We start from the raw sequence: 15,873 nt of genomic DNA, 5'->3' as shown, positions 1-15,873 counted from the left end.
CAGTACAACAACATTTTCATTGTTATGCGCCTCATAAAATCGCATGAAAACCATAGGAACATAAAGAAAAGCTGATATTGTTATTTCATGAGTAATTAGCTCTCTGCTGCTTTGAAGAGCTTAACATTCCGTTTTCTTGAAGGCCAGATGCAGCGTGGCCTGTAAGTAAATAGTTTGGGATCATAAGTGAAATTTTGAGAGAGCTTTTGCTAGCCATGCATCCCTAAGTAAGAAAGCGGGGCAAATGAACTCTTCCTAAGTTAATATCTTCTCCAGCATTATTACGGGACTGCAAATTCGCCTAATTAGCTGGCTTAAGTTTCTGAGAACAGTCTTTGTATACTCTATTCGAAAATAGCATGAAGTGTGCCTTCACTGCTTGGTGGGTTTTGTTTCATGGAAGTTTAATATTTTGCTCAGGAAATAAAGATCAAAGTCAGGTACACAGGCAAGCTGATTTTGTGAATGATGTTGATTGGTGCTTCTTGGTAAACATTTATAATTTCATGTTTTATGTGATCTTAGAGCTCAGCAGCTTGATACATATTGTAATACATGGTATTTTGAAATCCTCGTGTAAACGCCAGTGCCTAATGTCTTTATAAATCTGCGACTTGCGACACATCCAGTCGCTGATTATAAAGGAAAGACTTCAGAACTCAACTATAATAGATTATTATTGTCGAGTTCTGATGTAACAATTCCTAATGTCAGAGCCAGCAGCCAAAGTGAAAGACAGATCACAAAGCATAACTGAAGCAGTAGTTTAAAGCAACGAAAATGCAGCATTGCTTTTCTTTCTTCGTCTCTATTTTTCCTCTTACTGTGAAATTCAGAAATAACAATTTTTTTTAGCACTCCTTAGGTAATTATAGAAAAGTTAGAATCTTTCACATTCCGAGCTACTGCAGCTCTTTTTAAAACTGACTTGTACTGAACTGTTTTGCATATAATTTTGCAAAAGTTATCTAACTAGTTCAATTTTGCACCAGAGGTTCTATTTTTATTCTTTGTTTTTGCAAACATGCACTTTCTATCATATGAAAAAGCTATGCACCAAGATTTTAAGTGGTTTGCGGGAAAGATGATGGTGTGACCATGTATTATATGGGATAAAATACCCGGTCCTACATGATAAGGATATTGCAAGTCACCTCCGAGTTACATAACCATACAAAGGAACTCGGCCTTCTGCATCATTCCTCTATATGGTTATGGAACTCCTTGGTGATTTGCAATATTCTTATAATTTGAGGAAGGGGGACTTTATCCATTATATTAATCTGTTTTCTAATATGCTCAAGGCCTTGGCTGCGTCAACTGAGCTATGCCCTATGTCGTCTGAGGGTGTATCAGTATCTTGAGCTACGGCACTAGCTGCCTACAATTTTACTGACACTTTCATTTTCTTATTGCTGACTCACCATATTCATACATCAAAGTAAACAATGTAGACAGAAACTATATGTCCCATCTACATCCATAAATTGCTGTTTGTTGGAAGGTGCTTCTGTTTGCGTGTTTCCTCATTTTTTAATGGATTTTTCTGCCATATTTGACTCTGGGTGCGGCCATTAACTATGTATGCACAGGTTCTTCAACTGTGTATAACTCAGCTGTGACTCTTTACAACCCTGGAAGTGACAGAGCAGAGCCGGATATTACCCCTGCTTGATGAGGTCCTTTCTCTTTCTATGCCTTAAAAGCAGAACGCAGAACAAAATGCCGGAGATAGCATCCTGGTTCCTAACTTGGGACCTTTTTAAGATGGTGAAGCATCTGTTTGTGGCATGTAGTGCTGTAGATTCACACGCTCTAAATACTTCTGCATCAAGTGTTGGGTCTGGAAGGTTGCAAGTTGTTTTTCTTCAAAAAGTCTTTTGAGTCACGAGGTACAGTGACTCCTACTCTTGCTGGTAATGTGCATGGGCATCGACTCCATTGTTAGACTGTTTTCCGGCAGTCAGGTGAGAATGGAGTGTAGTGAAAATGTAATAATGATGAAATGACCATGTGTGTGAGCATCAGGAAAGGGATTTAACGGCCACAGGTGTCTGGATGGGCGCATGTGAATCTACAACGCTACATATCAGAAACTGATGCTTACTGGGTAAGTAACATTTTCCGCTTGATGGCATATGTGACTGTAGATACACGTGCTCTGCATAGACTGCAAAGCAGTGCCTCTCCAAAGTGGTGGGTGTTAAAGTGGTCTGGAAAAGTGTACCCAGCACTACGTTTGCTTGATGGCATGCTAAAACATTCACACAATAATGTTTAGTGAAAGTGTGGTGTAGGCCATTTAGCTGCCTTACAGATGACAGCTATGGGAATGTTACCTAAAAAGGCCATAGATTCTACTTTTTACGAGTGGAGTTTCTCTAGGAGGAATAGGTAGTGGCTCTTTGTCTTTGGAGTAGCAGGTTTGGATACATTTGACAATCCACCTTGCTTGATTTAGTAATAGGATTGCCTTTATGAGGGGGAATGAAATCAACAAAAAGTTGTTTTGTTTTTCTAAACATTTCAGCTTCTATCAATGTAAAACGTAAGCACTCTTTTCACATCTAGCGTGTGAAGGGCTCTCTCTCAGCAACAGAAGCAGGTTGCAGAAAAAAATACTGGTAATTCAATAGTTTGATTCAGATGAGATTGAGATACACCTTTGGTTTAAAAAAAAAATTGGATTGGTGCGAAGAACTACTTTATCCTTGTGTATTTGGAAAAAAAGGTTCTTGCAAGTTTAAGGCCTGAAGCTCACTTACACATCTAAGGGAAGATATTGCAACTAAAAAGCCACTTTCCAAGACAGACATTGTAAATGCCATGAGTGTAGAGGTTCACATAGTGGGTCCATCAGTCTAGTGAGGACACCATGAAGGTTCCAAGATGGTACTGGAGGTAGCCTTGGTGGAATCACTCAAGTCCTTCCATAAAAGCTTTAATGACTGGGATTTTAAAAAGAGAAGAATGTTGTTTGTTTTGAAGGTAAGCAGCTATGACTGTCAAATGTAACCTTATTAAAGTATATGCTAAATTTGCTCTCTGCAAATGAAGAAGATATAAAAGAATATTTTGCACTGAAACTTTGAAGGCGTCCCATTGTTCGGATAGGCATTAGCAAACAAAACGTTTACACTTTGCTACATAGTACACTGTAGCAGTAGGTTTACATGCCTCCTTAAGAATATCCATACATACTTAATGTAGGTTTATGTATTCAAACTCTAAGACTAAAGGAGCCAAATTGCAAGATTAAATTCCTTGGAATTTAGGTGCCTGATTTGACCATGGTTTAGAGTGAGAAGATCCAGGTGGAGGGGAAACTTCTTGTGAAGAACCACTGATAGTTGTAGCAGAGGGGTGAACCATGCCTGTCTGGCACATGTAGGAGCCACTAGCATCCAAGTGAGAGACGTTTGCCTGAGTTTCTGAACCAGATACGGAAGGAGAGGGAGAGGTGGAAAAGCATAGGCAAATATCATGCACAAATCACTGCCCTTGGACGTAATGTGTGGGAACCTGGAGGTGAAGTGTGGGCAATTTGTGTTTTCTTTTGTTGCAAAAAGGTCTTTGACTGGAAACCCCCACTATTGAAAAAACAGAAGCAGGACTCGGCGGTGGAGTTCCCATTTGTGTATTTTTTGCAGCATCATTCTGATGAGGTTGACAAAATTGATGTGTGTTACTGGGAGTTGTTCCGCTAACGGGTAAATGTTGTGACGAATGGCCCAGTGCTAAAATGTCTGTGAAAGACGAGACAACAGCAGAGAGTGTGTCCCCCTGTACTTACACATAGTACATGGTTGTCATGTTGTCTGTGTGCATGAAGACTACCTTGCTGATGAGGTGAACTATGAATGCTTTGAGCGCTAGGTGAACAGATGGAAGCCCTAGATAACTGATGTGCAAAGTCTGCTGTATGTGATCCCAGAGACCTGGGCTGTGAGATCCTGAAGGTGATCGCCCCATCCTGACTGAGAGGTGTCTGTTGTCAGAAAGATCTGTGGAACAGAGTCTAGTAAAGGCCACCCCTTTAAGAGATTAGTTTTGTTCAACCACTGCGGAAAGCGATGGGTGCAGCTGTCTATCAACACTAAATCCTCTAAACGACCCAGTGCCTGAGACCACTGGTGTGAGACATTCCTGTAACAGGCACATGTGAAGACGGGAATGTGGCACGATGGCAATACAAAAGGCCATCATGCCTAAACGTCTCATGACATTTTACTGTGACTTGGCGATTGGGAAAAAATGAGAGAGTTGTGTTTGAAAGTTTTTTTATTCTTGCTGCATTGGGATAGGCTACACCCAATTATGTGTTGAAAATGGCCCCTTGATAGGGATGGATCTGAATCAGATTCAGGTGCGACTTATGGAAATTGACAGTGAAACTTAGTTGATGAACCAAGTCTATGGTGACTTGAGTATGATGCAAACACTGTGTGAGGGTACTGGTTTTGATGAGCGAGTCATCCAGGTAGGGAAAGACATGAATTTTCTGCCCGCGCAAATGAGCTGCAACAACTGCTAGGCATTTTGTGAACACTCTTGGGGCCGTTGTGACGCCGAAGGGGTGTACTTGGAATTGGTAAAGTTGACCTGCTAATACAAATCTGAGGTATCTGTGTTGTGCTGGGTGTATAGGAATGTAAAAGAAGGTGTCCATTAAACCTAGTGCTGAGAGAAAGTCACCTTGTTGAAGCAGTGGGATCACGTCTTGAAGCGTGACCATGTGGAAATGTTCCAACAGGATGTAATGATTTGATATTGAAGAGAAACGATGGTACTGGTGGCATAATGTTGCACTTCCTTTAGGTAGACAAAGTGAGCCAAACATTTTCAACAGACTGCTCGACATTTGAGGACACTATGCTACCATATTAGTGCCATAAATTTCAAGAGAAGATCCCACATCAACATGAACGAAAAGCACACCCAGAGCAGATCAAATTGTCCCAAAATAGTAAATGACCATCCAGTAAGTCCAGTAGGTAGATTGAGATGTTTATTCCATAAAGAGCAGGCAGCCCACATGTGTTTCGTCTTGACAACTTTTTCAAGGTTGCAAAGATACAACATTATACAACATAGGTAAACAGACAATAGTATAAAAATCCTTCTAGGTACACCAATTTCCCAAACCAAAATGTGTCATTGGTGTGTAAAATGCAAAAAAATGTTAATATAAAAATTAGTATCCAAGAGTGTGAGCAGCTAATATGGATGAGAGGTCCAAAAATTATATGAACATGTAAAGTGCAGTGAATGTTACAGAACTGAAGGAAAGAGAAATGTCTACCAAACACCCACCCGTCGAGATCAAGACTATTTATTAAATAAGAGGTAAAACAACCAAAGTGCCACATGGGTTTGTTACCTATAAGTGAAGTAAAGGTAAGCTTCAAGCATAACCGAGGTACAGGGTAATGTAAACTAGGCAGTGTCTGCAGCAAAAATAGGGCCGAAATTCAGTCTCCCACGTATGCACCAATTCTGAGAGGGAACACCCGGGGAGAGGAGGAAATAATGATATCAACGTGATCATACACAGAGTATAGGAAAATCCTGCCCGTTCCACACGGAGCACAAACAAGAATGAATTTGAGCAGCGTATCTGGCAGACTACGCAAGTATCTCCAAATGCAAAGTCAAAATTAATTGTTTGCAGGGGAGCCTTGATAGGTCCCCCAAGTTCTGTTTAAACCATTAAGTGTGCATCAATAGTATCTGATATGGAGAGTACACGAGTAGAAAAAACTCAGAAGAAGGCATAAAGTTGTCTTACCATTTGCAATATGCAGTAGAAATCAGGCAGTGCAGGCACGACCGACCACGCCAGGTAAAGACGCCGGAATCACTAGTGCAATACCAATAGAAAGCGGACTTGGCTAACCAGAGTATATCCATAAGAAATTAATGGTGAATTCCATATTGGAATTACTCTAATAAATCCCATGTACCTAGTAGCATCAAATAGAGGTTAAGTAAGGCTGACATTGTACTGATACCTAAATAATATAAGAAGTGCCCAATGTTTGTTTACAAATCATCAGTTATGCACTAGACGCATGTTAAGTCTGTACATTAATATGTAGTGGCCACTGAACAATTGCCTAAAGTGTTGTCTTAAACAAGGGTGGCCTCAGACCTAAATCCACCTTTCTCCCGATGATGCATGGTGACATTGTCATTGAAACCATTTACAAATAGGTAATTGGTGACCTGTACACAAGGTAAGATTCTACTAGGCCTCATACCAGACTCCCACATGACAACCTTAAGCTGGAGGAAAGAAAGGCACTCACACAGTTTTCCACAGCTCCTGACATTGGGATTAAAGAAGCTGATAAAGGGGGCAATATCGTCATCATGAATAAGTTTGATTACATTGCTGAAATTGATAGACAACTCTCAGATGCAACTCCATATGTCAGATTAGATGGTAATTCCCTCAAACACATCACTTGCTTGTTGGAAAAAAAACTTAAGGGGTGGAGGGTGTATGTTTATGCATCAGAGTAAAATCATTCAGGTAAGTACTTTTTAAATAGGTTTTTCTTTCACCTGAACAAGTGGACAGTGCAATTTCTGAGTTCTGCAATGTTATCCTGTGGGAGGAAAAACAAGTTATGCAAACAGAACAGCGACTTACAAGACAAATCTCCTGAGGTTGATGTGAGTAATGAGCAAGGTCCAAGGCTGCACCCATAGGTCACCCCCAGCAGCACGGGGCGGCTGGGTGCAGAGTGCAGAACAGAACAGCGTCAGGTACCCCATGTGTTCCCCTGAAGCTCGATCACTGTGGAAAGAGGGTGCAGGCTCTGGCTAGAAAGCTAGTCGGGTTGAACCAACAGCGGGGCTCAGGCCTCACGATGCTCGGGCAGAGGAAGGCAGAGGCTGCAGGCATCGTTGGAAAGTCCAGGAGGGGTGAAACCCTAATGGACTCTGGAAGGCTGGGAAACCTTGTGGGAACCAGTGGACCACATCAACTCAGGTCAGAGACAGCAGGTGCAGTGGTGACTTCAGATGTCAGGTTTTGGCGGTTCCAGAGGCTTCAGAGTCCCTTCTTTGGAGTTTGTTGGAGAACAGGTCCACTGTTCATGAATGGTCTTGCGTCTTTTTCAAAGGTAGGCAGTGCTCCCAGGTGTGTCAGCTGCAGGACGAGTCAACTTTGGTGCAGATTTTACAAGGGATACGGATAGGCTGGAAGGGTTGGTACCAGGTCAGCTGCTTTTCTCCTCTTCTGCTATCTTGGTGGCCTTAAGTCATCAGGATCTTCTTCTCTGGTGCCTGGGGCACCCCTAAATACTGAATTTAGGGACATTAGGTGTGTGTAGGAAAGCAGCCAATGGGCTACTGACCCTTGGGGTCACTACACCCCCTATATGACCACTTCCTGTGTGAAGTGGTCATAATCTTTTGTCCCAGAATTCCTTAGTATGCCATCACAAAGATGGCTACTTCTGAAAAATTGTGTCCACCTCACAGCAGCCCACCTCAGAGGTGGTACTAGCTTGGGGGTGCACACCTACCTGCCTATTCAGGTGCCAAATGGGCTATGGACAGGGGGAGTGGCTTCCTCTCATTTGAGAGGAGCCAGATTCCCATTTCAGAGGCAACAGCCCTTTGAGGCTTGCAGCATTAGGAAGGCTAAGCAGCAGGTCGTCCTGTGGGAGTGGGTGTTACACCCGCTTCCCGGACAGGCTTTTGTTCGGAGCCTCCTGAGAGCAGAGGGCTCTCACCCTAGGGGTCCATAATGGTGTCTCAGGTGGCAGGCTGGCAGAAACTGGTCAGTGGGAACACCAGAGGCTAGTAGGGTTTCAGGGGGCACCTCTAAGGTGCCCTCTGGGTGCATGTACTGGTTAATCCAACACTAGCATCAGTGTGGGTTCACCAATACGAGATGCTTGATACCAAACATCCCTACCTTCAGTGAAGCCATCATGTAGCTGGGGAACTTGTATTGACCAGTGTCCAGCACATGCATTTAAAATGGCTTCCCTGGTCACTTACTATGTCTAGAAATCGACAAAGACATAGCAGGGGCATATCTGCACGAGCGTAATATAATGCACCTTGCCCTAGGGCTGTTGGGCCTGCTAGAGGGGTGACTTCTGTATACTGCATGCAGTGTTGGACATGGCACAAAGGCTGTGTGCCATGTCGTGTTTTCACTTTTGTCTACACCAAGACACAGCCTGCAATGGCAGCCTGTCATGTGCTTGGTGAGAAGTCCCTTAGGGTGGTACAATTCGTGCTACAGACCTTAGGGACCCTCTTTAGTATCCCAGGCCCTAGGTACCAAGAGTACCACTTAATAGGGACTTACAGAGGGTGCTAAAGGTTTTGCCGATTGGGGAAACAATTGTACAATTTAGGGAAAGAGACCTGGCCCTGGGGACCTGGTTACCAGGGACTCAGTGCACTTTCAGTCGAAATCACATCACATACCAGGCAAAAAATTAGGGGTAACCATGTCAACTTTTGTACAGTTCCTCTGTGGGAACCCTTGGCTTTTGTGTAAGATAAGGAAGTTTCTGGGGCTGACGTTCTTGAACCTGTTTTATATTTTGGCCCACAAAAGGCCCCATGTGAAGCAGGGATTCGGAGAGCTCTCATCGACCTGGCCACTTCATTACCTTTTTTTATCTTTTCAAGCGCCTGATCGACCTGAGGGACAAAATGGTGCTCTTTATCCAAAGGCACATCTAGGATAGTTTGTTGTACCACCTAGTTGAATCCAGAAATGCGTAGCCACACATGCCGGCATAAGAAGACACTAATGTTTATGCTTCTTGTGGCTGTGTTCGCAGAGTTCAAGGCACAGCAAAATGAGCTGTTGAATACAAGCTATCGTTCACTAACAATCTCTTGTCCTATTTTCCTGTGCTCCTCTGGGAGATATTGGAGGAGCTCCTCCATTTCGTCCAAGTGGACCCGATCTTATCTAGCTAGCAGCCTTTACAGTTTGGCGATGCGCTAATGGTTGGCTGCTTGAGCAGCAACACACTTGCCAGAGGCGTCAATAAGCTTGCTCTTCTTGTCAGGAAGTGGAGCATCAGTAGCTGCTTTAGAGTTGGCTCTTTTTCTGGCATTAAAGACCACCACAGAACCTGCAGGTATCTGACCTTTAATAAAAACTGGATCTGAATGTGAAGCTTAATACTTTTTTTCTATAGCCGGATTGATTATGCATGTCCTAACAGGATCCTTAAAAATATCCTCTGCATGTCTCATCATGCCCTTAAGCATGGGTAGATATTGTATGGCTCTATGAGATGTAGTGAGGGTTTCAAACAGAAAATCGTCCTCAATTGGTTCTTTGTCTACGGGCACCTGATGATAAGTCGCTGCCCTTCCAATAAGTTCTTGAAAGGAAGTAGTATCATCCAGTGGGGATGGTCTAGCTGGATAGACATTAGGGTCCGTGTCAGTGTATGGGTCAACATCATACTGAGACCATGTGTCTGTGTCTACAGGAAAAGGCAGATTATTATCCCCTGTACCGAGTGTCATGAAAAGAGTGAGGTGAGCTCTATGAGGTGATATCAAGAGGGTCACCCTGAGAGGAAGGCGGTCAGGGGGTAGGTGGTGGTGAGACTGGTGGTTGAGATTTAGGCAGAGGTGGGTGTAAGTCAGCAGAGTCTCTATCCACTTTCTTGTGCTTCTTAGGAGGCATTGGAGTGTCAATAAGCTGCCGGTTAGAAGGTAAGGTAACAACAGTCTTAACCAAGACACATCCGGTATGGGGTTGAATATGAAATTGGGATTGCTAGCTACAGACCTGTTGCTTCATTCGTTTTACTCACGGCTGATTGAGCTGGAGGAAGTTGTTGTATCTCGAGGACTGTGTCCACCTCAGAGTCTGAATCCTCAATGGAAAAGGCCTCCTCAAACATAGGCTGCCGGATAGAAGGTAAGGTAACAACAGTCTTAACCAAGACACATCCGGTATGGGGTTGAATATGAAATTGGGATTGCTTGCTACAGAGCTGTTGCTTCATTAGTTTTACTCACGGCTGGTTGAGCTGGAGGAAGTTGTATCTCGAGGACTGTGTCCACATCAGAGTCTGAATCCTCAATGGAGAAGGCCTCCTCAAACATAAGCTGTCTGTTAGAAGGTAAGGTAACAACAGTCTTAACCAAGACACATCCTGTATGGGGTTGAACAGGAAATTGGGACTGCTTGCTACAGAGCTGTTGCTTCATTCATTTTACTCACAGCTGGTTGAGCTGGAGGAAGTTGTTGTATCTCAAGGACTGTGTCCACCTCAGAGTCTGAATCCTCAATGGAGAAGGCCTCTTCCTCAGCAGCTGAGGCCTCTTGAAGCTCCTGCTCCAGTTCAGACATGGTGTCTTGGAGTCCGAAAATATCTGGTGTGTCCTCACTCTCCTGCCGCGGCATTTCCTGATGATGGGTGGCGATCTCGCAAGGCTTTCGTAGATTGAAAAGACTGGCGGGCCTTGCAGTCCTCCTCTCTATGTTCCCAAGACAAACAGAGGTTGCAGACCTCATGCTGGTCAGTCTGTGGAAACTTCGCGTGGCACTTGGGACAGCAACAAGTCCATTCCAGCAGAATTTCATTCTTGTGGAGTTGGAATCTAGAAAATGGCAGCCCAAAGGGCCTCTATCAAATCATGTAAATCCAACGGATAGTTCCTCCGGGCCCAGAATGCAGAAGATAGGAAATATGTGTTCAAAAGACAATACTGGTGGTATGGAAAGTATCCCAAATGAAAGAGTCCTAAAAGACTGTCTCGATCTGGAGCTTGGAGAAAACATGTCAGGACCGGCCAGACGGCGTAAGAAAATCTAACAATGGAGTCAATGTCCATGCGCATTACCAGCAAGAGAAGTCACTATACCTTGTGACTCAAAAGGCTTTTTGAAGAAAAACAACTTGCAACCTTCTAGACCCAACACTAGATGGCAGAAGTATGCAAAGCATGTGTATCTACAGCCACACATGCCAGCAGTGTGTTACAGAAGTAACTTGTTCTTCTGCTGCATACTTCCAACTGCAGATTCTTCAACTTTACAGCAGATACCATAGCAGTACCACCCAAAAGTGGAGGGTATGTAGAGTGGGCTCAGACCAATAAGTCCTGCAGAACTGAACAGGTGAAGTGATGTTCCACAGGACTTGGTTATCAAGGCAGTAGTGTTTCATGAACACTGCAATGACTGCCAGGTTGCAGCCTGCCAGATATCTAAAGCCACTGTAGCAGCCTTGGCGGAATGAACCTCCAGGCCTTCAGGAGGCTGTTTCTTAGCTAGTGTGTACCAGATTTTCACACGGGACATGATTCATCTTTATAGGGTACTCTTCTGCCCAGCATTGCCCTTCTATACACAAAAAAAGACTTTAAAAAAGGCTGATAATCCATGCACTGGGCCTTTGTGAGGTTGATGTAACAGATTAAGACACTTTTAGGATCAAGCCAATGAAGTGTTTCTTTCACTTATGAGAATGTGACAAAGCAAAATACATGATCAGTGATCAATTGGGCAACCGGGGAGTCACAACCGTCAGCAGGAAGGGTGCGCGGTTCCAAGTACCAATTTGACCAGAAAGAAAATGTTGCAGGATGCTTGGCTAGAAGCACCTACAATTCACACATGCAACATGACCATGTAATTGCAAAGAGAAAAACATTTTCTATAGTAAAGAACCTTAAGAAACAGTCAAGCTTAAGCTCAATAGTTGTCCACATGTGAAAAGTCAAGACCAAGTTAAGAGGAATAACAAGTGGTTTTGGAGGGAGCAGGTGGCTGGAACACATTTCAACCTGTGGCTTAAAATGGTGGTCAGGTAAACACAAAGGCCGAAAGAGCTGACAAATAACCTTACACTGTACCCTTTGCAAAGCCTGCTGGGCTAACAAGAGGACAAACAACAGAATATCAGAATGTTTGGCCAGTTAGGGCAATGTTCAACCAATGTACCAAGGTATATTATGATGTTTCTCAGAACCAGTGCAGGAGAGACTGCGTTGAAAACACGTACAGGAGTCTATCCTTCCACTCTTGTTGGAATGATTCTCCCAGTGAGTGCCTGGGAGGAAAGCCCTGCATGGGAATTTGTGGACAATGCACAGTCTTGACAAAGGCAAACAGATCAAGCTGAAAGGCTCCACTGATAGAATACACTATGTGCACCTCATGATAGAGATGTCATTTGTGGTTTTCCAGACGCTCAGTTTGTACGCTCTGGAATTCTGGGACTATGCCAATTGGCTGGCCAGAAGGAGCATGTTTCTGCTGGTCTAACAACCTCCATAGACGTAGCATCTCCTAGCACAGGAACCAGGACCCCACTGCGTCCTGCTTGTTGCAGTACCACAAGGGGATCAGGCACTGCACACGCAAGAAGATTTTAGGTGCCAGACTGATCTCCTGGAACTCCAAAATACTAAAATGGGGCTGGATCTCTGCCGGAGACCTGAGACCTCAGATCTCTCACTCCCCAGAGGCCCCAACTAAGCAGTGACAAGTGTGTCACCACTGTGACCTCTGAGTTTGGGGAGGGGGGACAGTGTGGCCTGCGTAGGTCATGTTGGTGCCTACTAGCCTACACTGGGGAGAAAGGTAAACTGAAAATGTTCCTGGCCTACCACAAACGAAGCACCACCTAGTCCCCTGCGTCTAGGGCTAACAGGATTCAAGTTAGAGTGAGCATTTTGAACCAGTCATGCCTCAGAAATGCGTTCAATGGGCAGATGTCAAAAATGGGCCTGAGGCCTTAGTCGTCCTTTGGAATGATAAAGTAAAGCAAATAACACCCTTATCTTTTCACTGAGTCCAATATCCTCTTGAGGGAACCCTTGGACAACATAAAATTGACTTCTTGAATCAGGATTGCAAAGTCCTCCTTTGAGAGTCTCTCCAGGGTGGGAGGAATGTGTGTTGGGGAGATAAAAAAGGAAAGCTCATAGCCCCTCTGAATAATCTGTCAGACCCACTAGTTGGACTTGATGAATCTCCACCTAGGAAGGAAATTACATATTCTGTCACATGATCAGCCAAAATGTGGGAGGGCAAACTAAAGTCCCTGAAAGAAATGGTCGGCTCATGCAGCATAGGCTGGGTTGGCAGCTGTCTTTAAATCAGCCCCCCCTCCCCCAAGAATAGCCTCTGAATTTTCTGTATTGGTGGGGAAGTTGGTTATCTGGTGTCAATAGCCCCAGAGAATGTGCTCAGAATTTTTTTTAAAACGTTTCTCTATTATTTGACATAATTGGTGGAACTCTACCTATGGTGTAGGGAAAATGAAGTATAAGTTACTTACTTTCAGTAACAAAATATCTGGTAGAGACTTATTCTAGTTGCAGATTCCTTACCTTAGAATTTCCCCCAAGCGTCAGACTAGATCCGTAGAGTTTTCTTCGAACAAAACCCTTGAGCGTCGGAAGGTGGCGTTGGTAAGTAACTTGTACGTCTGATAGAGATTTCTAGTTGCAGATTCCTTACCTTAGAATAGATATTCAAGCAATGCCATCCTCGGTGGTGGGCTGCAAACCAAGATCATATGAGGAAGTCCTGCAGGACCGAACGACCAAAGTAGCCGTCCCGATGGACCTGACTGTCCAGGCAGTAGTGTTTAGCAAACGTGTGCAGGGACACCGACGTAGCTGCCTGGCAGATATCCAGGACAGGAACTCCGCAAACTAACGCAGTGGAAGCAGCAGATGCTCTGGTGGAATGAGCACGCAAGCCCTGAGGGGGGTTGCTTCTTAGCCAAAGTGTAGCCCATCTTGATGCAAAGAAGTCCTCATCGAGAGATGGTAAGTTTTTGCACCACCTTCTCTTTCTTCGCACCCACATACCCGACAAAAAGTTGATCGCCCACCCGGAAATCTTTAGTACAATTAAGATAGAACGCCAACGCTCTTTTTGGATCCAGACGGTGGCATCTCTCCTCCTCATGAGAAGGATGTGGGGGTGCGTAGAAAGTAGGCAGGGTGATGGACTGGCCTACATGAAAAGGCGTAACCACCTTTGGAAGGAAAAAAGCCTTAGTGTGCAACCCTACTTTGTCAGGGTGAACAAACAAGTATGGAGGTTTGAACGAAAGGGCCTGAAGCTCACTCACCCTGGGAGCAGAGGTGTTGGCAACAAGAAAGAAAGTTTTTAAGGTGAGGAGCTGTAAGGGACAACTGTGCATCGGCTCAAAGGGAGTACACATTAAATAAGTAAGGACAAGATTGAGGTCCCATTGAGGCATGATAAATGGAGTGGGAGGAAATAAATGGGTGAGACCTTTTAGGAATCTACTCACAATAGGAGATTTAAAGAGTGAGGGCTGATCAGGTAAACTAAGAAAGGCCAAAATGGCAGATAAGTACCTTTTAAGGGTGCCCAAAGCAGAGCCCTGCTGGGCCAAAGCAAGAATGAAGAAAAGAACCTCAGATAGAGGGGCAGAAAGGGGATGAACAGATTTGTTGGTGCACCATGCCACAAATTTATGCCAACGACAAGCGTATACAGTCTTGGTGGAGGGACGCCTGGCTGCCAAGATAACATCACAGACTTTGGGTGGAAGATCAAAAGCTGTCAACTGTTGCTGCTCAATCCCCACACATGAAGGCGGAGGTTGGACATGTTCAGGTGGAGAACCGTCCCCTCATGCTGCAACAGGAGATCTGCCCGAAGGGGCAGTCTGAGTGGAGGATCGATGGCCATACTCAATAGCTCTGGGTACCATACTCTCCGTGCCCAGTCCGGAGCCACGAAGATGATTTGGGCCCGATCGTTCCTGATCTTCTTGAGAACTCTGTGTAGAAGTGGTATAGGCAGAAAGGCGTAAAGGAGGCCGAAGTTCCACTCGAGACGAAAAGCGTCTCAGATGGAATGCCGCCTTGGAAACGCCAAAACGCAAAACACCCAACATTGCGCGTTCTCTGCGGAGGTGATGTCCAGAGGCGTAGTGCCTCTTGACAAAGGGTCCAGGACCCTACACCGCCCTATTAGTTGCAGTACCAAATGGCAGTAGCATTGTCCGTGAACACCTGCACTACTTTACCTTTGAGAGAGGAAAGAAATGCTTTCAACGCAAGCCTGAATGCCGGAGCTCCACAAGATTGATATGGAGCCCAGACTTTGCCGGAGACCAGAGGCCTCTGATCTCCGCCTCTCCCATGTGGCCGCCCCAACCCAGAAGTGACACACCTGTCACTATAGATAGATCTGGCTGGGGAAGGGAGATTGATCTGCGTGGACCCAATGCGGATTTGAAAACCACCACTGCAGGTCTTTCGCAGTCCCCTCTGAGATCTGGACCATGTCTGAGAGATTCCCGTGATGCTGCGCCCACTGGAACTTCAAGTCCCACTGCAGAGCCCGCATATGCAATCTGGCCTGGGTCACTAGTAGGATGCCATGAGGCCCAGCAGCCTCAGAGTCAGTTTCACTGAAACCCAAGACACAGGCTGAAAGATTGGAATCATAGCCTGAATATCTTGGACTTTGTTTTCGAGAGGATAAGCCCGAAACTGCACTGTGTCCAGAACAGCTCCGATGAAAGGGAGCATCTGAGAGGGAGTCAGGTGTGACTTCGGCATGTTTAGAGTGAACCCCAGCGTGTGCAGGAGGTTCGCAGTAGTCTGAAGGTGGGAGACGAATTTCTGGGGGCGAGTCCGCCTTCAACAGCCAGTCGTCGAGGTAGGGGAAGACAAAGACCCTTAACCTGCGCAGATGAGCTGCAACCACCGCCATCACTTTCGTGAACACCCGAGGGGCGCTGGTAAGGCCGAAGGGGAGCACGGTAAACTGATAGTGCTTGTGACCTACCACAAATCGTAGGTAACGTCTGTGGGCAGGCAGGATGGAGATGTGAAAATAAGCATCCTGGAAGTCCAACGTCACCATCC

General features: G+C 45.0%; 1 protein-coding gene across 3 annotated transcripts in view; it reads right to left on the bottom strand.

Moving 5' to 3' along the window:
* EPC1 (enhancer of polycomb homolog 1) overlaps nucleotides 1-15,873 on the bottom strand; it is a 1,031,213-nt gene that overhangs the window by 73,032 nt on the left and 942,308 nt on the right. The gene's annotated exons all lie outside the window — the stretch shown is intronic.

Source organism: Pleurodeles waltl, chromosome 10 (genome assembly GCF_031143425.1).
Source record: "Pleurodeles waltl isolate 20211129_DDA chromosome 10, aPleWal1.hap1.20221129, whole genome shotgun sequence".
NCBI classification, from domain to species: domain Eukaryota; kingdom Metazoa; phylum Chordata; class Amphibia; order Caudata; family Salamandridae; genus Pleurodeles; species Pleurodeles waltl.
This window is presented reverse-complemented; position numbering and strand designations above follow the sequence as displayed.